This window comes from Peromyscus leucopus, chromosome 22 (assembly GCF_004664715.2).
Source record: "Peromyscus leucopus breed LL Stock chromosome 22, UCI_PerLeu_2.1, whole genome shotgun sequence".
Taxonomy (NCBI): domain Eukaryota; kingdom Metazoa; phylum Chordata; class Mammalia; order Rodentia; family Cricetidae; genus Peromyscus; species Peromyscus leucopus.
This window is the reverse complement of record NC_051081.1, coordinates 10,596,662-10,622,855: the sequence shown is the minus strand read 5'-3', so window position 1 is coordinate 10,622,855 and position 26,194 is coordinate 10,596,662.

Genomic DNA, 26,194 nt, shown 5'->3' with positions numbered 1-26,194 from the left:
TGGTTTAATCAGTGCTGATGGACTCTTTGTCTCAGGGAGCAGCTCTTAGTCCAATTGACACTTGTGGTCTGTGTCTCAGGGAGTAGCTGCAATGTTGGCATGGGTGGGTTGGGAGGGGTGGGACTTGCGGGTTACAGGGTCTGGTGGGGGCCTGAAACTGGGACTGCAATGGGTGGTGGTATAGGGGCACAGGATTGTGCCCCCTAGGCCCAAATCCTAGGGGCTGGGGTTTTTGGGTATGAGGATAGAGACTCACCTCTTAGTCCAATCAGGTGCTGGTGGGCTCTGTCTCAGGGAACAGTTGCAGTCTCAGAGGGTCTGGAAATTTCTTACAGGACTAGGACTGGAGCTGACATACATCATAGCTCTATACCTCTGGGCATATATCCAATGCATTCTTTTTCTTCCTTTATAGACACTTGCACATGCACCTTCATTTCTGCTCTATTCATTGTTAGAAGTTTGATGTTCAGAAGAATGGATAAAAAATATGTGATTCTTGTACATAATAGACTATTATTCACAAAAATGATTTAAAGTGTGAAATGTGCATATAAGTTGGTAGACTTGAAAAAATATACTTAGTGAGATAAGTAAGATTAAAAACCACCTTGCTTGCCACATATGAGGATCCTGGCTGCAAGTCTTTCATGAGTATGTATTTATTTTTATTTTAAAAAATAGATTCTGCTCTCACACAACAATCTCGACCACAGTTTCCCCTCCCAAGTCCTTCTAATCCCCACTCCACACCACTCCTCTCCCTTTGATCTATTTCCCCCTCTGTGTTCCTTAAGAAAAAAGCAGGCCTTTAGGAGACTACAACCAAGCATGACAAAACAAGATACAATAAGATAAAGCAAAAGTTCTCATGTCAAGGCTGGACAAAGCAACTCATTTGGAGAAGAGTCTCAACATCAGCTGAAAGAGTTCCAACATCAGCTGAAAGAGTCATAGATGCTGGAGCCCACTTTGAAACAAGGAAACTAAAAGGTACCTTGTGGAAGGGAGGACAGGTTAAGAAAATGGGGACACCATAGTATAGCTAAAATGAAAGTGTATAGGTAGAATATTTGTGTTGTAAAAGCTTAAAAAGAGAAACTATAGGAGTATGGGGAAAGCAAATTTTGCAGGAGCCCAGCCCAAAGGAAGGGTAGAGAAGCATGTGAAAACCTTCTTTATGCAAACCAAACTTAAAGTAATTGGAAGGGTATTAAAATATATTTGAAATCAACTTAAAATTGTAAAAGTGTGCTGAACTTGCCCCTTGGAAATCTTGCCATCTGACTCTTTATTTGGTGTGTTTGGTGGCAGCATTATCACCATGGGTTGCTGAGCAGCTATCTGCACCCCCACCAACCAGAAACATTTCAACTCTTCCAATTGAAAATGTGTGCTCAACAAGGTAAGTATACCAATTCATGCTGAGGAAATATGGCCTCTCCTATCCTATGCCTGTGGACTGGAACCATAGTTTTAGGTCTTTAATACTCACAACTTTAAATTTGATTGTTTTTTGGTTCCTACTCATGCAACTGTAAACCAGTGATTCTCAAGCTGTGAGCCATGACCTTAAGAAAACACATATTTCTTTTTTTTTTTTTAATTTTACAGTACAATTCAGTTCTACATATCAGCCATGGATTCCATTGTCCCCCCCATCCCCTCCCAATCCCCCCAGCCCACCCCCCATTCCCATCTCCTCCAGGGCAAGGCCTCCCCTGAGAACTGAGATCAACCTGGTAGACTCAGTCCAGGCAAGTCTAGTTCCCTCCTCCCAGGCCAAGTCAAGCGACCCTTCATAAGCCCCAGGTTTCAAACAGCCAACTCATGCAATGAGCACAGGACCCAGTCCCACTGCCTAGATGCCTCCCAAACAGATCAAGCCAATCAACTGTCTCACCCATTCAGAGGACCTGATCCAGTTGGGGGCCCCTCAGCCATTGGTTCATAGTTCATGTGTTTCCATTTGTTTGGCTATTTGTCCCTGTGCTTTATCCAACCTTGGTCTCAACAATTCTTGCTCATATAAACCCTCCTCTTTCTCGCTAATTAGACTCCCGGAGCTCTACTTGGGGCCTAGCCATGGATCTATGCATCTAGATCCCTCAGTCGTTGGATGGGATTTCTAGCACAACAATTAGGGTGTTTGGCCATCCCATCACCAGAGTAGGTCAGTTCGGGCTGTCTCTAGACCATTGCCAGCAGTCTATTGTGGGAGTGTCTTTGTGAATTTCTGTGGGCCTCTCCAGCACTTTGTTTCTTCCAATTCTCATGTGGTCTTCATTTACCATGGTCTCCTGTTCCTTGTTCTCCCTCTCTGTTCTTGATCCAGCTGGGATCTCCCGCTCCCCCCCAAAAAACGTGTATTGCAAACATTATCCACACAATAAACTAATTTAGAAAAAATAAAAATAATTATGGCTTACTAGTTTGTAAAGCTTTTGTCTTAAAAACCCAATGAATTTGTTTGCTGTATGCTAGGTAAGTGTGTTGTTAGTTTTCATGCCAACTTGACAAAAGCTAGAGCCATTTTGGAGACAGGGACCTCAATTTAAAAAATGTCCCCATAGATTGGGTCTATGGGTAAGCCTGTAGGGCATGTTTATGGTTAATTGGGAAGGTGCAGACCACTATGACCAGTGCTACCCCTGGGTTGGTGATGGTGAGTGATTTAAGATAACAGGCTGAGCAAACCATGAAAGCAAGCCAATAAGCTGCAATTCTCCATGATGTCTTCATCATTGCCTCCTATCTCTAAAGTTCCTTCCCTGACTACAATGGATAATGAACTATAAATGATAAGATTAAATAAACACTTCCCCCCCCCCAAAAAAAAGAAAGAAAACACACATTTCTAATGGTTTTAGGAATGGAGATGCCATTTATTGACTAATTACAGTTATGAAGTACAAAGGAACATAAATTTATGGTAGGGGGTTCCTAAGGCCATTGGGAGATATGTGTTTTCTGATGGTCATGATCCAGAGGTTGAAAAGCACTGGTATAAATGTATCTTAATAGCTTTTTTGAAAGTCATTGTTATTAGGCTCTAGAACTTGAATTTTATAGTATGATGAGGTCCTTGTTAAATGACTTGTAAGGGGCTTGTAAGGTGTTTCCTGACCAACTCACAAGGTCTTTGATGACACAACTGTACTCCATTGCTGTACTGCCAAAGCAGCCATAAGGATGGATGTGGAAGGAATGTAGCTCTTATCCAAATAAGCTAGAGTATGGACAGTGGCATTTGGATTTAAACAACAGTCAAATAATACTAAATATTAACATTTTGTTATGCACAGATATTAACGTAAGAGTCTTTAGCACAATTTGAACTGTGTGATTTATAGCAACATAGTAGTATATGTTTTATATGTAGGAGGAATTCTTAGTCTTAAAACATAAGAAAGGAAAATATTGACTAATCAGAATTGTCAGGATATTCTGACACAGATAGGGTGCTGGGAGGAGGGTATATAAGGCCTTCCCCATTATTAAGTAAAGGAGTTTGTTGTTTGCCTTCAACTGACTCCTGGTGTCTGTGCCATTGATACAGTGTCTTCTCACCCTCTCCCCCGAGGGAGCCATTAGGATCCAGCAACATCTGGCACTTGAACATAGGGCTTCCATTACTTTCTCTCTCTCAGCATGGGTTATGATAGTCTCTTTCCCTTTACTCATGATGCTTGACAGTGCCTGCAAGACAATGTCCATCAGTGTTGTGTTCTTTCAGTCCCTTTGGCAGGTAAGCAATGAGACCCCCATTTCTTCCCTTCTTTTGTGTTGTCTGTCATGTTTGTCTGCCCATTCCATTAGGAAGGCACACTTTTTTTTTCTGTTTTGAATTGCCTGATGCTGCCACATAAAGACTGATCCCTTCAGGAGGTTGAACCAAGGCTTGGCTCCTGAATACTGTCACTCAACTGGAAACACCATGTGGGCATATGGCTGTCATCTAGAAAACCACAGAAGTCTCCCACTAAGCACAAGACATAAAGGTGCGATACAAATTCCACCCCTGACTGTTATCTTCTCTCTGACTGTTGTTTGATTGCTGTTTCCCTCTAAAAGATGGGTAATCTTTTTTATCACCCCTACCACTTCCATGTCAGATATCTCTACAATACCTGATGGTGAGGAAGCAGATAGTTTGGGCCTCATGAAATCTGTCAAGGAGAATGTAGCTGTCAATTTGGGTTCTGTGAAATCTGTCAAAGAGAAGGCAGCTGTCATTTAGTTATGTGCTGCTACTCCCTCTGCTCTGCCGCCACTGTTGGCAGCTACAACTCTGCCACAGTAGTCTTGGGGTGATCTACCCCAATACCCACCTGCCTCAGGAGGTGGCTACTCTCTTGCAGTTCCAGGCATCTTACAACCTTCATAGTCTGTGCCACTGTCGGTCTGTAAGCCCATAGAAGCCTTCCTAGTCATTATGGGCCCAAATGCAGATGCCTAGCCCTGGATCCCCACCCCCATAGCTGATCTCTCCCTCATCTAGAAGGCAGCCAATAAGTCTGGCCCAGATTTCCCTTTCTTTCAGCAGGTCCTTGCTCAATGGTCTGTGCAATTACAAACTTATTTCAATTGGTACCACTTGCTTAAAGCTGTGTTGGAACCTTCAGTCTTTCTCAATTGGAGATCAGCCTATGATGATCAGGCAGAATCCTAGGCCCAGATGAACATCTTATTTAATGTCCCATTGACATATAATATGCCCACAGGGCTTGGGGAATATGTCCATCTTGTACACCAGGCACAGATTGGCTTGAATGCTTATTTTTAACAGGCCTTGAACCTGGCCCTCAAGGCCCTTAGAGCCTGTACTCCCCTGGACCCTCCCCTTACTTTTGAAATCATATCCAACAGCCAGGAGAACTCTTCACTGACTTCCTGGCCCTTGTCAATGAGGCAGTAGAGTGTAGAGTGGGTGCAGGCCCCACTAGAGATATGCTGATTAAACAATTGACTTGGGAGGGGCTCAATCCCAAACCCATAATGTGGTTGCAGCCGTGTAAAATGAGGACATACATAAATGGGTGCAGACCACCAAAGATCTTGACCCCATCACCAGTCCCATCATCACTCTTGCTGCCTCCTTGCACACTCTCCTCACTGACAGGGAGCATGTTAATGACACCCCCAAGTGTCCCCAGGTAGTTAGAACTTGCTGGGGATGTGACAAACCAGGCCATTTGTGGCATGACTGCCCCCAGGCAAAACCTAGAACCTGATGCCCCAGATGCCTTAGAGGATTTCATTAGGCAAAGGATGAAGGTCACAGCCTGCTGAAACACCAGCCCCTTTAAACTCCAGGTGGGGCACTCATCAGCCCTGACAGTAAGAGGAAGCTCTGGTAATCCATAAATCTATTGGACAATGCCCATTTTTCCACACTCGCCAATGTTAACCATCTATCTTGATGGACAAGCTATCAAAAGCTTGGTTGACATGGGTGGGGATGCTACCATTTTAACCAAGACTGAGGTGCTTCACTTTCCTCATTGGAAGTTTAAACCCAGTCCCCCTGTAGATGAACAGTCTTATTAAATAAGAAACACAAAGTCGCCCCCCCCCCAAAAGAAAGAAAAACAAAGCCAAATGCAGAGTTAATAACCCAAGAGGTCAGAGCAATAGTTAAGAGTTAAAAACCTTACCCTTCACTGCCGCTGCTGTCCTTCCCCATCTGTGGTGTGGGGGGCCAACAAGATTCTAAGACCACCACCTATCTTTTACATTGGAAAGATCTCGATGGCAATCAGGGAGCTATTCACCCTATAATTTCCACTGTACCTACGAACCTGTGGGGCAGAGATATTTTGGAGGATATGGGTGTTGTCCTAACTACAGATGACAGGACCTTTTTTTTTTTAAATGTTAATAAAATTTATGATAAAACATTCAAAATATTTTTTTTTCTCATTTGCTTTTTAATTTTTTCTCTTTTTTTATTATTTTATTTTATTTTACAATACCATTCAGTTCTATATATCAGCCACGGGTTCCCCTATTCTCCCCCTCCCACCCCTCCCCTTACCCCAGCCTACCCCCCCATTCCCACCTCCTCCAGGGCAAATCCTCCCCCAAGGACTGCGATCAACCTGGAAGGCTCAGTTCATGCAGGTCCAGTCCCTTCCTCCCAGACTAAGCCAAGTGTCCCTGCATAAGCTCCAGGTTTCAAACAGCCAACTCATGCAATGAGCACAGGACTTGGTCCCACTGCCTAGTTGCCTCCCCAACTGATCAAGCCAATCAACTGTCTCACCTATTCAGAGGGCCTGATCCAGCTGGGGGCCCCTCAGCCTTTGGTTCATAGTTCATGTGTTTCCTTTCATTTGGCTATTTTTTTCAATAATTGAGTAAAACTGAAATTTATTATAAGCCACAGTCGTCCTAGGGACCTCCATGCTATATATATAGCCTCCATGGTTCTATGGGTTGTGGTCTGATTGTTCTTTATTTTATATCTAGAATCCACTTATGAGTGAGTACATACCATGACTGTCTTTCTGGGTTTGGGTTACCTCACTCAGGATGATTTTTTCTAGTTCCATCCATTTGCCTGCAAATTTCATGCTTTCATTGTTTTCTCTGCTGAGTAGTACTCCATTGTGTATATGTACCACATTTTTTCCATCCATTCTTCTGTTAATGGGCATCTAGGTTGTTTCCAGGTTCTGGCTATTACAAATAGTGCTGCTATGAACATAGCTGAGCATGTATCTTTATGGTATGAATCAGCATTCCTTGGGTATATGCCCGAGTGGGATGGCTGGGTCTTGAGGTAGTTCGATTCCTAATTTTCTGAGAAACCGCCATACTGATTTCCACAGTGGTTGTACAAGTTTACATTCCCACCAACAGTGGAGGAGTGTTCCCTTTGCTCCACATCCTCTCCAACATTGGTTGTTATTGGTGTTTTTGATCGTAGCCATTCTAACAGGTGTAAGGTGGTATCTCAGAGTCATTTTGATTTGCATTTCTCTGATGATTAAGGATGTTGAGCATTTCTTTAAATGACTTTCGGCCATTTGTAGTTCTTGTTTTGTGAATTCTCTGTTTAGCTCTTTAGTCCATTTTTTAATTGGACTGTTCAGTACTTTGATGTCTAGTTTCTTGAGTTCTTTATATATTGTGGAGATCAATCCTCTGTCAGATGTGGGGTTGGTGAAGATCTTTTCCCATTCTGTTGGCTGTCTTTCTGTCTTATTGACTGTGTCTTTTGCCCTGCAAAGTTTCTCAGTTTCTAGAGGTCCCATTTATTAATTGTTGTGCTCAGGGTCTGTGCTGTTGGTGTTTTATTTAGGAAATGGTCTCCAGTGCCAATGCGTTCAAGAGTGCTTCCTATTTTCTTTTCTATTAAGTTTAGTGTAACTGGATTTATGTTTAGGTCTTTGATCCACTTGGACTTGAGTTTTGTGCATGGTGACAGATATGGATCTATTTGTAATCTTTTACATATTGACATCCAGTTATGCCAGCACCATTTGTTGAAGATACTTTCTATTTTCCATTGTATAGTTTTGGCTCCTTTGTCAAAAACCAGGTGTTCATATGTGCATGAATTAATGTCAGGGTCTTCAATTCGATTCCATTGGTCTGTATGTCGGTTTTTATACCAGTACCAAGCTGTTTTTATTACTATAGCTCTATAGTAGAGTTTGAGGTCAGGGATAGTGATGCCTCCAAGGGTTGCTTTATCGTATAGGATTCTTTTAGCTATCCTGGGTCTTTTGTTTTTCCATATAAAGTTGAGTATTTTTCTTTCCAAGTCTGTGAAGAATTGTGTTGGGATTTTGATGGTGATTGCATTGAATCTGTGGATTGCTTTTGGTAAGATTGCCATTTTTACTATGTTAATCCTACCTATCCATGAGCATGGGAGATCCTTCCATTTTCTGATATCTTCTTCAATTTCTTTCTTTAGAGATTTAAAGTTCTTATCAAAAAGGTCCTTTACTTGTTTAGTTAGTGTTATCCCAAGGTATTTTATATTATTTGTGGCTATTGTAAAGGGTGATGTTTCTCTGACTTCTTTCTCAGCCCTTTTATCTTTTGTGTATAGGAGGGCTACTGATTTTTTTGAGTTGATCTTGTATCCTGCCACTTTACTGAAGGAGTTTATCAGCTGTAGGAGTTCCCTGGTAGAGTTTTTGGGGTCACTTATGTATACGATCATATCATCTGCAAATAGTGAAAGTTTAACTTCTTCCTTGCCAATTTGTATCCCTTTGATCTCCTTTTGTTGTCTTATTGCTCTAGCTAGAACTTCTAGTACTATATTGAATAAATATGGGGAGAGTGGACAGCCTTGTCTTGTTCCTGAATTTAGTGGTATCGCTTTGAGTTTCTCTCCATTTAATTTGATGTTTGCTGTTGGCTTGTTATAAATTGCTTTTATTATGTTTAGAAATGTTCCTTGTATTCCTGATCTTTCTAAGACCTTTATCATGAAGGGGTGTTGGATTTTGTCAAAGGCTTTTTCAGCATCTAATGAGATGATCATGTGGTTTTTTTCTTTCAGTTTGTTTATATGGTGTATTACATTGACTGATTTTCGTATGTTGAACCATCCTTGCATCCCTGGGATGAATCCTACTTGGTCGTGATGGATGATTGTTTTGAAGTATTCTTGGATTCGGTTTGCCAATATTTTGTTGAGTATTTTTGCATCAATGTTCATGAGGGAGATTGTTCTGTTGTTCTCTTTCTTTGTTGCATCTTTGTGTGGTTTGGGTATCAGGGTAATTGTAGCCTCATAAAAAGAGTTTGGTAGTGTTCCTTCTGTTTCTATTGTGTGGAACACTTTGAAGAGTATTGGTATTAGTTCTTCTTTGAAAGTCTGGTAGAATTCTGCACTGAAACCATCTGGTCCTGGGCTTTTTTTTGGTTGGGAGACTTTTGATGACTGTTTCTATTTCTTTAGGGGTTATTGGTCTATTTAAATGGCTTATCTGGTCTTGATTTAATTTTGGTATGTGGTATTTATCCAGAAAATTGTCCATTTCTTCCTGGTTTTCCATTTTTGTGGAGTACAGGTTTTTGAAGTATGACCTGATGATTCTCTGGATTTCCTCGTTGTCTGTTGTTACGTCTCCCTTTTCATTTCTGATTTTGTGAAATTGAGTGCTCTCTCTTTGCCTTTTGGTTAATTTGGCTAGGGGTTTGTCTATCTTTTTGATTTTTTCAAGGAACCAACTCTTTGTTTTATTGATTTTTTGTATTGTTCTCTTCTTTTCTATTTCGTTGATTTCAGCCCTCAATTTGATTATTTCCTGGAGTCTATTTCTCCTGAATGAGTTTGTTTCTTTTTGTTCTAGAGCTTTCAGTTGTGCTGTTAATTCATTGGTATGGGATTGCTCCATCTTCTTTATGTGTGCATTTAGAGCTATGAATTTTCCTCTTAGCACTGCTTTCATAGTGTCCCATAAGTTTGGCTATGTTGTACTTTCATTTTCATTGAATTCTAGGAACTCTTTAATTTCTTTCTTTCTTTCTTCCTTGACCCATTGATGTTCCAGGTGGGCATTATTCAGTTTCCATGAGTTTGTGGGTTTTCTATAATTTTTGTTGTTGTTGAGGTCTAACTTTAATGCATGGTGGTCTGATAAGATACAGGAGGTTATTCCAATTTTTTTGTATCTGTTGAGATTTGTTTTGTGGCCAAGCATGTGGTCAATTTTTGAGAAGGTTCCATGGGGTGCTGAGAAGAAGGTATATTCTTTTGTGTTAGGATGGAATGTTCTGTAGATATCTATTAGGTCCATTTGAGTCATAACATCTGTTAGGTCCTTTATTTCTTTGTTAAGTTTCAGTCTGGTAGATCTGTCTTTTGGTGAGAGTGGTGTGTTAAAATCTCCCACTACTAATGTGTGGGGTTTGATGTGCGTTTTAAACTTTAGTAGTGTTTCTTTTATGAATGTGGGTGCTTTTGTATTTGGAGCATAAATGTTTAGAATGGAGACTTCATCTTGGTAGATTTTTCCCGTGATAAATATGTAATGTCCATCCTGATCTCTTTTGATTGATTTTAGTTTGAAGTCTATTTTATTAGATATTAGGATAGCTACACCAGCTTGTTTCTTAGGTCCATTTGCTTGGAAAGCCTTTTCCCAGCCCTTTACTCAGAGGTAGTGTCTGTCTTTGAAGTTAAGGTGTGTTTCTTGTATGCAGCAGATGGATGGGTCCTGTTTTCTTATCCATTCTGTTAGCCTGTGTCTTTTTATAGGTGAGTTGAGATCATTGATATTGATGGATATTAATGACCAATGATTGTTAATTCCTGTTATTTTTTATGGTTGTGTTGTGTTGTCCTTCTGTGGTGTATGTTGGGGTGGGGTTATCTATTGCTTGATTTTTCATGGATGTGTTTAGCTTCTTTGGGTTGGATTTTCCCTTCTAGTGCTTTCTCTAGGGCTGGGTTTGTGGACAGGTATTGATTAAATCTGGTTTTATCCTGGAATATTTTGTTTACTCTGCCTATGGTGATTGAGAGTTTTGCTGGGTATAATAGTCTGGGTTGGCATCCGTGGTCTCTTAATGTCTGCATGAGATTTGTCCATGATCTTCTAGCTTTCCTAGTCTCTATTGAGTAGTCTGGTGTTATTCTGATGGGTTTGCCTTTATATGTTACTTGGTCTTTTTCCTTTGTGGCTCTTAATATTTTTTCTTTGTTCTGTGTGTTTAGTGTTTTGATTATTATGTGGCGAGGGGACTTTTTTTTTGGATCCAGACTATTTGGTGTTCTGTAAGCTTCTTGTATCTTCATAGGTATTTCTTTCTTTAGGTTAGGAAAGTTTTCTTCTATGATTTTGTTGAATATATTTTCTGTGCCTTTGAGTTGGTATTCTTCTCCTTCTTCTATCCCTATTATTTTTAGGTTTGGTCTTTTCATGGTGTCCCAAATTTCCTGGACGTTTTGTGTTACGACTTTTTTGTCTTTAGTGTTTTCTTTGACTGACAAATCTATTTTATCTATTGTGTCTTCAGTGTCAGAGATTCTCTGTTCCATCTCTTGCAATCGGTTGGTTATGCTTGTTTCTGTAGTTCCTGTTCGTTTAGTCAGGATTTCTATTTCCAGCATTCCCTCAGCATGTGTTTTCTTTATTGTCTCAAATTCATTTTTCAGTTCTTAGAATGTTTGTTTAATTGCTTTTTCTTGGCTTTCTTTGATTCCTTCCTTTTTTTTTTTTTTTGGTTTTTTTGAGACAGGGTTTCTCTATGTAGTTTTGCGCCTTTCCTGGAACTCACTTGGTAGCCCAAGCTGGCCTTGAACTCACAGAGATCCGCCTGCCTCTGCCTCCCAAGTGCTGGGATTAAAGGCGTGCGCCACCACCGCCCGGCTTCTTACCATTTTTTGTTCGTTTTTTTCTTCCATTTCTTTAAGGGAGTTTTTTATTTCCTCTTTAATGGAGTTTTTCATTTCCTCTTTAAGGGAAGTTTTTATTTCCTCTTTAATGGAGTTTTTCATTTCCTCTTTAAGGAAAGTTTTTATTTCCTCTTTGAGGGAATGTTTTATTTCTTCTTTAAGGGCCTCTACCATCTTCTTAAAGTCATTTTTAGGGTTGATTTCTTCTGTCTTGGTATGTTCAGGTCTTGCAGGTGTAGAATCACTACATTCTGATGTTACCATATAGGTCTTTATGTTGTTGTCTGTATTTTTGCACTGGCGTCTACTCATCTATTCCTCTGTGCGGTACAGGTGGTGTCTGTGTCTGAGAGTGCCTCTCTTGTTCTAATTTTTAGTCTTGGTTTAGTAGGAGTTCTTGGTTAAATTTGTGCTATTGGGCTATTTTTTCAGGGGCAGCTGATCTCAGTCAGAGAAGTATATACTTATGATTCTGGTGATCTGGTTTGGTGGCTGGGCAGTGCCTTCTTCTGTGTTCCCAGGTCACGTTTTGTTCATCCGTCAACTCCTCAGCTGATCTTGTTTCTTCAGACTTCAAACTGTAGGCATCTGAATCCTCTCCCAGATGGGTTTCAGCTGAGCGGGGTAGTCTCACCAACACCTCCAAGTTGTTGGGTTTCGCAGGGTCAGCAGCTGGGCCCTGGGTTGTCCTCAGAAGGAGTGTTCAGATTCGTTCTGGTTCTGTCCCACGGAGATAGCTTCTTCCCCGGTTGTTGGGGTTAGAGGCGTCCCTGTTCCAAGCTGCATCTGCTTGTCTCCATCGCCGGGCCTGTCTACCTCTGTGGTCTGCCACCGGGCCTGTATGTCCCTGTCAGCTGCCGCCGCCGGGTCTGCCAGCTGCTGCAGGGCCTGTATGTGTTTGCCAGCTGCCGCCGTGGGCCTACCTACCTCTGCTTGTCTCCGCTGCCAGGCCTGTCTACCTCTGTGGGCTGCTGCTGGGCCTGTATGTCTCTGCCGGCTGCCACCAGGCCTGAATGTCCCTGTCAGTCACTGCCGCCAAGCCTTCTACCTCTGAGGGCTGATGCCACAGGCCTACCTGCGTCTGCTTGTCTCCGCTGCTGGGCCTGTCTGTCAAAATATTTTTTAAATACTACAGAAAATAGCATTAAATGTTTGTATAATCACAGATAGTTTAACAGTTCTACATTCTTTTTGGAAGTTGTTAAATTACAAAAAACAAGACTGAAGTAAATAAGACTGAAGATACACCGATTTTACAATGAGTAATACAAATAGGCAACAGTAAACAAACAAACTTGTTCCATATGTCTTATGCCAAATATCAGTTCAATGACTTTTAAAAATTAAAATAATCTGAGCAACATTTTTGCTTTACAAATGAGTATCCAATATTACACTGGAAAATCTGAGCACACTTACGTGTACAGTATTTCATAAAGTCACCATGTTCTCAGTTCCACTAGCTTAGTTCAATTACCAATAACAAGTTCGACAGGACCTTTTTTGATGACATTGGGGTCCATGAGAATGTGGGTCTTGTGGTCCATGACCATGCATGAGATCTTCACACCCAATTCTAAGGTCCCCATAAGATTCACCACAGTCAAGCTCCCTAGCCCCATTCCATTGACATGGCTCTTGGATCAAGAAGTATGGGTGGAACAATGACCTATAATTGAACTCAAGCTGTCAATCCTAAAGGAATTAGTTGCAGAACAGTTAAAGTTGAGGCACATTGAATCATCCCAAACTAAACATAATACCCCTAAATTTCTTATGCCAAAGAAATTGAGATGCTACTGCCTCTTGCATGATCTTCATGTAGCTAATGGTCTAATGGAAAAAAATCGAGTCTACACAGTCAGGCCTCCCCCACTCTAGTGCTATTCTTCCATCTTATTATATATTAGTTTTACATATTAAGGACTGCTTTTTTCAAATTCCCCTGGTAGCACAGGATCAAGATAATTTTGCCTTTACTGTGTGGGAACCTAATATGCATAAACCAGCTAAGAGATATCAATGTACTGTTTTGCTCCAAGTAATGAAGAATAACCCCATTATTTGCCAGTTATATGTTTCTCAAGCTTTGGTCAATGTCTCTAGGGATGTTCTTTTTATCCATTATATGGATGATCTCCTACTGGCCCACCCAGAGGCAGCCTACCTGCAAAAGACTGCCAAGGGAGTATTAGAAGATCTTGCATTGTTACATCTGATGGTGGCTCCAGATAAGATCCAAATGGTACCCCTCTTTGCCTTTTTAGGCTTTTCCATTGCTAAGCAGGTTTACTCCCTTTCTTTTAAATCTTCATTCTCAGAATTATAACAATTATGTGACATGGTTAATTGGCTTAAACCTTTTTTACCCATCCCTGACCAAGAGATGAGATACCTATTTTCTTTGTTGGAGGGCCTCATGGGTCATTCCACTAAGGTTAGGTTTACCTGAGAGGCTAAAGATTTGCCACAAAAGGTTTTGGCCATTTTAGCAACCTCCAGCCTGCAATGCCATGATCCCCAAAGACCCTTATTGGCAATGGTCCTCTTGACACCCAGGGGATTCTTGAGAATATTATTGCAATCTGGGCCCCTTCTATGTGTCCATCAGGCACATTCTGACCTGCACAAACTCACCTCTAAGTTTGACCAGTCCTTTTAATTCAGCTTTAAGGCACAGAACCTGGCATGGAGAACATATGGATCAGAGCCAGATAAGCTTGTCTTCCCCTTTTCTTTAAAGAATACCCAGTCCTTCTGGGCAGATTCTATCTCATTCTAAGAAATGGTTGCAGGATTCACAGGAACTATTGACAATCATTTGCTAAAAAACAAGATCTTAGAGGAACTCTCTACACTTCCAATAAAGATACAGCCCCAATGCAATCCCCTCCTCCATTCCCATCCCTCATGCCACTCTGGCCTTTTCAGATTCCAATAAAAACAGATATGGTGTTCTTATCCAGTGTCCTGGCTAAAAAGATGTCATATATGTTATCACTAACCGTGGTTCTGTTCAAATGGGTGAGCTAATGGCACTCCTCAAAGTTCTAGTGGATGGCCAGACTGAGGCATTAATATTTTTTTCTGACAGCCAAAACACTGTACAGGCAGTTCATGTGTTAGCCTTTTCTTGAGTCAAAGACTCATTGACCTCCATTACCAGCACTGTGTGCTCATACAAGATATCCTAAATCAGAAGACTGAGTATTGGTACCAATGACATGTCAGATCTCATTCCAAATTACCCAGAATATTGGCTCAAGGAAATGAGGTCACAGACACCACCATATTAACAACCAGTATGTGTCTCCTAGAGCAAGCCAGAGCTCTTCACCAGCAATTCCATTTGTCTCCACAGAATTTTCATAGATTTCTTCCAGAATTACTGTTTTCCAATGTAAACATTTGTCCCGGGCATGTGCCACTTGCACTCCTCTTGCCCCCTTACGACCACTTCAGTGTGCAGTGGTTAATCCCCAGGGCTTGCTGCTTAATGCCATGTAGCAGATGGATGTCACACATCATGCCCCCTTTGGCAATCTTAAATATATTCATGTGATAATAGATACCTGTTCCTCCTTTGTTTATACCCTTGCCTTTTCTGGGGGGAAGGTCATCAATCCTATCAAGGACCTTAAGTTGCCATGGTAGTTATGGGGGTACCTTGGGCACTTAAGACTGACAATGGCCCTATCTATGCCTCTCAACAATTAAATGGCTTTCTGGGGTCCTGGAAGATTTCCCGTACCACTGGAATCCTCTACAATCTACAGGGAAAAGTCATTTTGGAGAGGACCAACAGAGCTCTTAAGGAGATGTTGACAAGAACTGTCTCACCAGTGGCTAGAAGAGATCCTTATCTGGCCTTCACCAAGGTCCTTTTCCATATGAACTTTCTCAATTTTGATGACAAGGGGCTCAGCCTAGCCTATAAGCACTGATGTCTCTGCCAAAGAACACACCCCTGCCCCTGGTGAGATGGAGAGATCCTATCTCCCTCTAATGGCAGCCACCAGCCCCCTGCGAACCTATGGGAGAGAGTATGCTTGTGTTTTTCCTTAGAGTGCCACTACACCAATATGGGTCCTAGCAAGAGATGTGCACCTGGCCACAGATCAGCCTGATTCTACCAAGGAGGAAATAACCCAGGATGGGTAATGTATATACTCCCCTTTCTTGCTATCATTGCCCCTCTAAAGGTTGAAGACTTGTGGAGCCTTGCATTCCTTCATTTTGTATGACACTTTTTGAGATGAGGAATGTTATTTTATCAGGCTGGGATCTAGCTCAATATATTAAGGGCCTATGGTTAGCTAAGTTTCTATATTATCCATTACAGCTAACACATGAAATTTTCCAGAGCTTATGGCCTTTGACTCTTTACTTTTTGAAAAGTTTGGCATGATACAAAAAGATTGATCCCTCCTGGATTTTCACTTATGTTTTGATTGGTGGATGGTGCTTTTAATCTTTCTCCTTTTTTTTTTTTTTTTTTTTTTTTTTTTTTGGTTTTTTGAGACAGGGTTTCTCTATGTGTTGGGCCAGTGGTGGCACATGCCTTTAATCTTTCTCCTTTTTTAGTGTCTCCCCAGCACATCTGGCAACAATGGGTGGCCACTGAGGTGACTCTACAGGTGTTAATGGCTCTTAGACTTTCAACTCATAGCCCTCCACAGGAGTTTATGCATGCCTGGCTGTCTGAAATTCAAAAGGTGACTCCCCAGGGATGTATGCTCTTTGAGGGCTGATAGTCAATGATGAGTAAAAGCTTGTTTGGCAAGCCAATGTAAGACAGGCACAATCCAGTTGCTGAGCACCCCTGAGGTGGGGTCAAGGATGGAGCAAAGAACTCTGACTCCTCCTGATCGCCCACATAATAAAATAAAAGAGTGGATATATAGTAGGACAGGCCCATATGGTCAAGGAAATTGGCTCAGACCAGTTGCCAAGGCATGCACATTACGTATTTCCTTATGAGTCAACCTGGAGTCTGCCTGAGGGCCTAGCAACAGTAGCTGTTTGAGTTTCTGGTTGTTGTTGGAGTTCCTGATTGTGCCTAGCCAATAAGGGATGACCATGCAATGCCACCAGATTGTGACATAGACTGGGTGCTGGGAGGAGGGTATATAAGGCCTTCCCTATTATTAAATAAAGGAGTTTGTGGTTTGCCTTCAACTGACTCCCAGTGTCTGTGCTAGTGATGCCATGCCTTCTCACCCCCTGCCCCAAGGGAGCCATTAGGATCCAGCTACACAATTCAATTCCATTGGTTCACATGTCAATTTTTATGGCAATACCACTTTTTTTTTTTTTTTTTTTTTTTTTTTTTTTTTTTTTTTTTTTTATAACTCTGTAGCAGAGCTTAGAAGTCAGGAATGGTGATGCCTCCAGAAGTTGCTTTATTGTACAGGATTGTTTTAGCTATCCTGGGTTTGTTTTTCCATATGGAGTTGAGTATTGTTCTTTCGAGGTCTGTGAGGAATTGTCTTGGAATATTGATAGGGGATTGCATTGAATTTGTAGATTACTTTTGTAAGTGTCAACATTATTATGTTGTTTCTATATATTTATGAGCATGGGAGATATTTTCATTTTCTAATATCTTCCTCACTTTCTTTTTTCAAAGTCTTATAGTTTTTGTCATACAGGTCTTTCACTTGCTCGGTTAGCGTAACCCCATGGTATTTTATATTATTTGTGGCTATTGTAAAGGGTGATGTTTCTCTGATTTCTTTCTCAATCCATTTATCATTTGTATATAAGAGGGCCACTGATTTTTTTGAGTTAATCTTGTATCCTGCCACATTTCTGAAGTTGTTTATCAGCTGTAGAAGTTCTCTAGTAAAATTTTTGAGGTCACTTATGTATACTATCATCTGCAAATAGCAAATGTTTGACTTCTTCCTTTCCAATTTGTGTCTTCTTGATCTCCTTTTTTTTTTTTTTATTGCTCTAGCTAGAACTTTGAGTACTGTATTGAATAGATATGGGGAGAATGGACAGCCTTGTCTTGGTTCTGATTTTAGTGGAATCACTTTGAGTTTCTCTCCATTTAATTTGATGTTGGCTGTAGACTTGCTGTAAATTGCCTTTATTATGTTTAGGTATGTTCCCTGTATTCCTGATCTCTCCAGGACTTTTATCATGAAAGGGTGTTGGATTTGTCAAAGGTGTTTTCAGTATCTAATGAGATAATCATGTGGTTTTTTTTTTCAGTTTGTTTATATGGTGTATTACATTGACAGATTTTTGTATGTTGAGACATTCATGCATCTCTGGGATGAAGTCCACTTGACCATGGTGGATGATTTTTTTTGATGTGTTCTTAGATTCGTTTTGCCAGTATTTTATTGAGTATTTTTGCATCAATGTTCATGAGGGAGATTGGTCTGTAATTCTCTTTTTTTTGTTTCATCTTTGTGTGGTTTTTGATCAGTGTAACTGTAACCTCATAAAGAGTTTGGCAATGTTAGAAGAGTATTGGTATTAGTTTGTTTTTGAAATTGTGGTAGAATTCTGCACTGGAACAATCTGGTCCTGGGCTTTTTCTGCTTGGGAGACTTGTAATGAGATTTTCTATTTCCTTAATGGTTATAGGTCTGTTTAAATTGTTTATCTGATCTTGATTTAATTTTGGTATGTGGTACCTATTCAGAAAATTGTCCATTTCTTTCAGATTTTCCAATTTTGTGGAGTACAGTTTTTTTTAAAAGTATGACCTGATGATTCTCTGGATTTCCTCATTGTCTATTGTTCTGTCTCCCTTTTCATTTCTAATTTTGTTAATTTGGATGTTCTCTCTCTGCCTTTTGGTTAGTTTGGATAAGGATTTGTCTATCATGTTGATTTTCTCAAAGAACCATCTCTTTATTTTATTGATTCTTTGTATTGTTCTCTTTGTTTCTATTTTATTGATTTCAGCCCTCAATTTGATCATTTCCTGGCATCTATTCCTCCTGGTTTAGTTTGCTTCATTTTGTTCTAGAGCTTTAAGGTGTGCTGTCAAGTCACTAGTGGGAGATTTCTCCAACTTCTTTATGTGGGCATTTAGTGTATGGACATTTCAGTTATCACTGCTTTCCTAGTGTCCTATTAGTTTGGGTATGTTGTACCTTCATTTTCATTGAATTCTGGGAAGTATTTTTTTCTTTATTTCTTCCTTAACTCAGTGGTGATTCAGCTGAGCCTTATTCAGTTTCCAGGAGTTTCTGTAATTTGTGTTGTTGAATTCTAACTTTAGGCCATGGTGATCTGATAGAATGCAGAGGGTTATTCCAAATTTTTTTTTTGTATCTGATTAGATTTGCCTTATGACTGAGTATGTGATCAATTTTAGAGAAGGTTACTTGGGTTGCTGAGAAGAAGGTATATTGTTTTGTATTAGGGTGGAATGTGCTGTAGATGTCTATTAAGTCCATTTGAGTCATAACATCTCTTAGATCCCTTATTTCTCTTTTAAAGTTTTGTCTGGTGTGGTAAGATCCCTTATTTCTCTTTTAAAGTTTTGTCTGGTGTGGTAATATTTTATCTGTGCTGAAATGTGGTGATATTTTATTTGTATGTTAATAAATAAAATTTGCCTGGAGATTAGAGGTCAAAATCAGCCATAAACAAAAGTCAGGTGGTGGTGGCACATGCCCTTAATCTGATCACATGGCAGGCAGAGTCTCTGTGTGTTCAAGGACACAGCCAACCGTGGTGACACACACCTTTAATCCTAGTACCAGCCATAGAGACCTGGAGGTCTGTATAGACAGGCAGTGATGAGGAAGTGAGGTGACTGGGTTAAGAGCCAATAAGAAGGCAGAACAGCAAGGCAATAAAGGTGCAGGTTAGACAGGAAGAGGTGCTCGCTTGGGGAGCTAGGGTGACATGGTGAGCTAGGGTTAGTGGGTAGCTATCACTCTGATCTCTTTGGCTATCACCCCTGTATTTGGCTCTGTGTTTCTTATTTAATTAGACTGTTTAGAAATCTGTCTAGAGTCTGGCACACCTTTCTCTTGGTGAGAGTGGCATGCTGAAGTCTGCCACTATTACTATGGGTTTTGATGTGTGATTTAAGCTTTACTAATGTTACTTTTACATATGTTGGTGCCCTTGTATTTGGGGGCATAAATGTCCTTCCAAATCTCTTTTGATTGATTTTAGTTTGAAGTCTATCTTGTTAGATATTAGGATAGCTACACCAGCTTGCTTCTTATGTCCATTTGATTGGTAAGTCTTTTTTTCCCAACGTTTTACTCTGAAGTAGTGTCTATCTTTGAAGTTAAGGTGTGTTTCTTATATGCAGCAGAAGGGTGGATCCTGTTTTCATATTCATTCTGTTTGCCTGTGTTTTCTTCTAGTTGAATTGAGTACATTGGTATTAAGGGATATTGTTTCATCAATTCTTTACATTGTTCCCTGTGTTTTTATTTCATTGATTTCAGCCCTCAATTGATTACTTCCTGGTGTCTATTCTTCCTGGGTGAGTTTGCTTTTTTTTTTTATTCCAATTTTTTTTTTGTATTTTTTTTTGCTTTGTTACCTAGTATGTGGTTAATTTTAGAGAAGGTTCCATGAGGTGCTGAGAAGAAGGTATATTCTTTTGTGTTAGGGTAGAATGTTCTGTAGATATCTATTAAGTCCATTTGAGTCATAACATCTGTTAGATCCTTTATTTCTCTGTTAAGTGTCTATGTGACAGACCTGTCCATTGGTGAGAGTCAGGTGCTGATGTCTCCCACTACTAGTTTGTGCGGTTTGATCTTTACTAATGTTTCTTTTACATATATGGGTGTACTTTTATTTGGGGCATAAATGTTCAGAATTGAGACTTCATTTTGCTGGATTTTTCCTTTGGTGACTATGTAATGTCCTTTTTTTTTTTTTTTTTGTAATGTTCTTTTTAACCTCCTTTGATTGATTTTAGTTTGAAATCTATTTCATTAGATATTAGGAGAGCTATGCCAGCTTTCTTATGTCCATTTTATTGGAAAGTCTTTTCTCAGCTGTTTACTCTGAGGTAGTGTCTGTGTTTGGAGTTAAGGTATGTTTCTTATATGCAGCAGAAGGATGGATTCTGTTTTATTTTTTTAGGAAATTGAGTCCATTGATATTAAGGAATATTAATGGCCAGCCAATGATTGCTAATTCCTGCTATTTTTTGTTGGTAGTGTGTGTGTGTGTGTGTTTACCTTCTTTGGGGTTTATTTCTATGGAATTATCTATTGCCTATGTTTTTGTGGGTGCATCTAACTTCCTTAAGTTGGAGTTTTCCTTCTAGTGTTTTCTGTAGGGCTGGATTTGTGAATAGGTATTGTTTAAATCTGGTTTTGTCTTGGAATGTCTTGTACACTCTGTCTATGGTGATTGAGAGTTTGGCTGGATATAGTAGTCTGGACTGGCACTCGTAGTCTCTTAGTGTCTGCATTATGTCTGTCCAGGACCTTCTGGCTTTCAGAGTCTCCATTGAGAAGTTGGGTGTTATTCTGATGGGCCTGCCTTTATAAGTCACTTAGCCTTTTTCCTTTGCTGATCTTAATTTTCTTTATTCTGTAGCTTTAGTGGTTTGATCATTATGTTGCCAGGGGAGTTTTTTAGGGTCTAGTCTATTTGGTGTTCTATAAGCTTCTTTTATCTTCATAGGCATTTCCTTCTTTAAATTGGGAAAGTTTTCTTCTATGATTTTGTTGAATATATTTCCTGTGCCTTTGAGTTGGTCTTCTTCTTCTTCTTCTTCTTCTTCTTCTTCTTCTTCTTCTTCTTCTTCTTCTTCTTCTTCTTCCTCTTCTTCCTCTTCCTCCTCCTCCTCCTTCTTCTTCTTCTTTATTCCCCTCTTATTCTTATGTTTGACCTTTTCAAGGTGTCCCAGATTTCCTGGGTGTTTTATGTTATGGCTTTTTTGGCTTTAGTGTTTTCTTTGACTGGTGAATCTATTTCCTCTATTGTATCCTCCACATTAGAGATTCTCTTTTTAATGTCTTGTGTTCTGTTGGTTATGCTTGCATCTGTAGTTCCTGTTCATTTACTCAGATTTTCTATTTCTAGCATTCTCTCAGTTTGTGTCTTCTTCATTGTTTCTATTTAATTTTTTAGATCTTATACTGTTTTTTTTTTTCACCTATTTAATTGCTTTTTTCTTGGCTTTCTATAAGGGATTTTTAATTTCTTCCATTTTTTGTTTGTTTTTTCCTAAATTTCTTTAAGGGAGTTTTTCATTTCCCCTTTAAAGGCCTCTTTAATCTTCATAAATTTATTTTTAAGGTCCCATTCTTCTGTTTCTTCTACACTGTGATGCTCACTTCTTGATGTTGTAGAACCACTAGGTTCTGGTGATGCCATATTGCTCTTTATTCTGTTGTATGTATTTTGCACTGGCATCTACCCATCTCTTCCTCCAATAGGTGCAAAAGGTGTCTGTGTCTGAGGGAGCTGTTCTTGGTTCAGTTTGTGCTGGCTGTGTCTATGTCTCGGGGGGGGGGCATTCTTGGTCCAATCAAAGCTCTTGGTCCTATCAGGGTTGTGGATTCTGTGTTTCAGGGATCCCCTCTTGGTCCTATCAGAGCTCTTGGTCCTTTTGTTCTAACCAGAACTCTTGGTCCAATCAGAGCTGGTAGAGTCTGTATCTCTGGGAGGTGCTGAGGTTGCAGGGGGATGGGTGGGTTTGGGGAAGGAAGTAGGTCTTGTAGATTGCAGAGTCTGGTCTGATGAGGAGTGTTGGTGAGGATGGTTGCCCATAGTAGTCTTTCCTCTTGGCATGCATCTTTGGCAGTGATGGGTTGGGGGAAGGGGAGGATGGGTAAAGCCCCAGGGCCTGGGTCCTAGAGACAGGAGTCTCTGACTAGGAAAGGAGACACTAACATCTTGGTCCAATCAGAGCTGGCAAATTCTGTATCTTGGGGAGCCTCTGAGATTGCTGGGGGAGAATAACATTTTTTAAGATTTATTTTATTTTACATATATAGGTGTTTCCCTCTAGGCATCTGTGCACAGTACCATGCTGTGGTTTCCCAACTGGCCCAAGCTCTCCACTTATCTCTCCACAGCAGCACTCATAGCATAGCACACAAAACTACTGACATCAGCTTTTCTTCTGGTTCACTCTTTAATATTTTATGATGTTTTACAATGTTCAGTTTTCAAAGAGTAGTTTACAAATTAAAAAACATAATTTGGTACTCAACCATTGGAAATGTGACCCTGAATTATAGATATTATTTAATACATTTAATGAGATTCTGTAAGGGAGATGAAGAGCATAAACATGAAAGTACAAGAAAATGTCATAATACATTGTTCAATTCTTGATATATTAAATAGGATCAAAATACTTTTTATACACAAATGCAGTTTTCAAGTAACAAAAATTATTGAAGGAGAATTTGCCATGAATTATATATACAGTTCAAGTTATGTTTTTTTTTTTTTAATATTTCTCTGGAACAAGAATTCTAAGATAAATACAGCAGACTGAATGTCTAGGACTGTCATCTAGTTCTTGATGGCACTCAGGGATAAAACAGGCTCTTAATGGATTTCCACAAAGATAAAAAGTCTCATATCAGTGTGATTTATTTCTCAAATCTCGTGTACACAGAAATTTTGGGTGTATATATTACAAAGTTCACTGCAATCAATTGACTATTTCATGTTTAGAACACCCTCCATAATGCTCATGAGCCTTTTTTCAGGATAGTAATATGAAAATACAAGGTCTTTGGTAATTTTTTTTTGCTACTGACAAGATCAACAGGAACCCTTATATCTTACTCAACATGTCTTTGATATTTTCCTTCTCTTTAGATCAATATGATATTACATTCAGAGTTCTAGATAAATTAACTTCACTATAAAACAATACTTCAAGATTTGTTAATTGCTTAATTATGTCTGTGAAGGGGTCATATGTTATGTAGAACTTTCAGGCCATTCATAGACAACATCTTTAAACTGGTAATCTTTACCAGGTATCCAAAGGTGAGGCTGTGTGGTATAAGTATGGCACAGTCCTCTCCAAGGGGAATGGCAAAAGTAAGGAAGCCAGCATAGTTGCTTGGTAAAGGTCCAGGACACTCTCACTCTACTATTGTGTGGGGTTTGATGTGCGATTTAAGCTTTAGTAATATTTGTTTTACAAATATGGGTGCCCTTGTATTTGGGGCATAAATGTTCAGAATTGAGACTTCATCTTGGTGGATTTTCCCTGTGATAAGCATGTAATGTCCTTCCTGATCTCTTTTGATTGATTTTAGCTTGACGTCTATTTTATTAGATGTTAGGATAGCTACACCAGCTTGCTTCTTAAGTCCATTTGATTGGAATGTCTTTTCCCAGCCTTTTACTCTGAGGTGGTGTCTGTCTTTAAAGTTGAGGTGTGTTTCATGTATGCAGCAGAAGGATGGATTCTGTTTTCATATCCATTCTGTTAGCCTGTGTCTTTTTTTTTTTTCTTTTTCTGTGTGTGTATTTATGTACACCAAGTCCTTTGGAGCCCCTGGAACTGGAGTTTAAATAGTTGTGAGCCACTGTGTGGGTGCTGGGAACTGTACCAGGGTCTTTGAAAGAGCAATAAGTTAAGTGCTCTTTTTTTTTTTTTTTTTTTTTTTTTGGTTTTTCGAGACAGGGTTTCTCTGTGTAGCTTTGCGCCTTTCCTGGATCTCACTCTGTAGACCAGGCTGGCCTAGAACTCACAAAGATCCACCTGGCTCTGCCTCCCGAGTGCTGGGATTAAAGGTGTGCGCCACCACCGCCCGGCTAGCCTGTGTCTTTTTATAGGTGATATTAATGCATATAAATGACCAGTGATTGTTAATTCCTATTACTTTTTGGTGGTAGTGTTATATGTTTTTCTCTTCTTTGGTATTTGTTGGTGTGAGATTACCTATTTCCTGTGTTTTCATGGGTGTATCTAACTTCCTTAGGTTGGATTTTTTTCCTTCAAATGCTTTCTGTAGGGCTAGGTTTGTGGATATCTGGTTTTATCATGGAATATTTTCTTTACTCCATCTATGGTGGTTGAGAGTTTTGCTGGATATAATAGTTTGGGTTGGCATCCATGGTCTCTTAGTGTCTGCATAACATCTGTCCAGGACCTTCTGGCTTTCAGAGTCTCCATTGAGAAGTTGGGTGTTATTCTGATGTGTCTGCCTTTATAAGTCACTTGGCCTTTATGAAACACATGTCCAAAACCAAAAATGATATGATCTATGTTTTGGAACAACATGAATATATTCCTGCTTACTAAATTCTGTATAAATAAAGAAGTACTGTGGCTGATAGTCAGTCAGTCTGAAAGATTCTCATGACCACCATGGCCTGCCTCCTTGTTACATCTTGACCACCATGGCCTGCCTCCTTGTTACATCTTCTGCTGGGACCTGTCTACTGCAGTGGATCACTCCCAGCAAAGCCTGGATAGACTAATTTTTCCCCCTCTCAGGAGTCATCAGTGACATGTTGTTCTTTGTCTAGGAATGTGTTTTTCCTTTCCCTCTCAGCATGTCTATTGTTATTATCATTGTTCATGCACTGTTTAGGCAGATATTTATAGGAGAGAAAGTCACACTTCATAGTCCTTTGGATCTTACAATCATTTTACCTCTCTACAACAGTGTTCCTTGTGCCTTAGATGCATGAATTATGTTAAATGTGTGTTTTTTTCCTGGAGCTCCTCATCATCTCTGCATTTATTGTGTTCAGTTGGGGTTTAATTTAATGGTCTCCATTTGATGTAAAGAGAAGATTCTTAGATGAAAGATAAGATCTGCACTTATCAATAGGTATGAGGATAAATTTTAGAATGCTGTTAAGAATTATGCTAGTTTATATTGTGGCCACAGTAAGTTCTCTGCTAAGACCAATGACCTCACTACTTTCACGTATTTGGATAGGCTTTTTGTGCCAGGCATCATTTCTCTCCTGTTGAGTGGGACTTAAGTCCAATTGGACAACTTTTGGTTTCTTCCAAGGTAGGAGTGCTCCTCATAACTTTAGGAATCTTGCCATGCTTGTCAGAGCTGTGCTTCATAGGTACCAAAACTGGGCAGGACTGTTAATTGTTTCTATTCCTTGGAGGCTTGTGTAGTACTTTCTGATACTATAGAAGCTAGATTGAAGGAAAGATTGTAAGTAAATCTGTTGCAACTCTGTTGGTTTGGTCCCAGGTTTTGGCACCAAAGTGTGAGCCTGCAACTATGGGAAAGGTATCCTAACTACTTGGGGAGTCAGGCAATACCTTGAGCTGCTTAGGACAGCTCTGATGGTTGGAGCTGCTCAGGACAGCTCAACCCTGAAGGTGTTCCAGACACATGGAGCTGTTTAGCACAGCCCTGATGGCTGGAGCTACAAAGACACAGTTCAGCCCTGGAGGGTGAGGTATCCCAGACACCTCCAGCTTCTTAGAACAGATCTGCCCTGGAGGGTAAGGTATCCTAGATACCTGGGAAGGGAAGTTTTTCCAACTGCTCAGGAGAATCAGGCCTGGAACTACTTCAGCAGAGAAGGGTATTCTGTTTGGGAAAGTCAGGCCTGGAACTGCTTCAGCAGGGAAGGGTATCCTGATTGTTTGGGAGACTCAGGCTATACCTGGTGTGATGAGGGAGGTTCTCCTCCCAGGATATAGCAATACTGCTTCTCTCCTGGAGAGCTGCTACAACTTAGCTTTGCTCAGCCCCCACTTAAGGGGCCTTCCTAGCAGAGTTCTGCTTTTCTGGCTTAAGATGTTGCTTCTTTTGCTTCACTCTGCAAAAGGAGAAACCACTGCAGAAATGTAGCAATCTCCTCCAGCTCTGGACAAAACTGTCACTTTTTCTGCTCTCTTGTTCTGTCTACTGAGGTATGTCT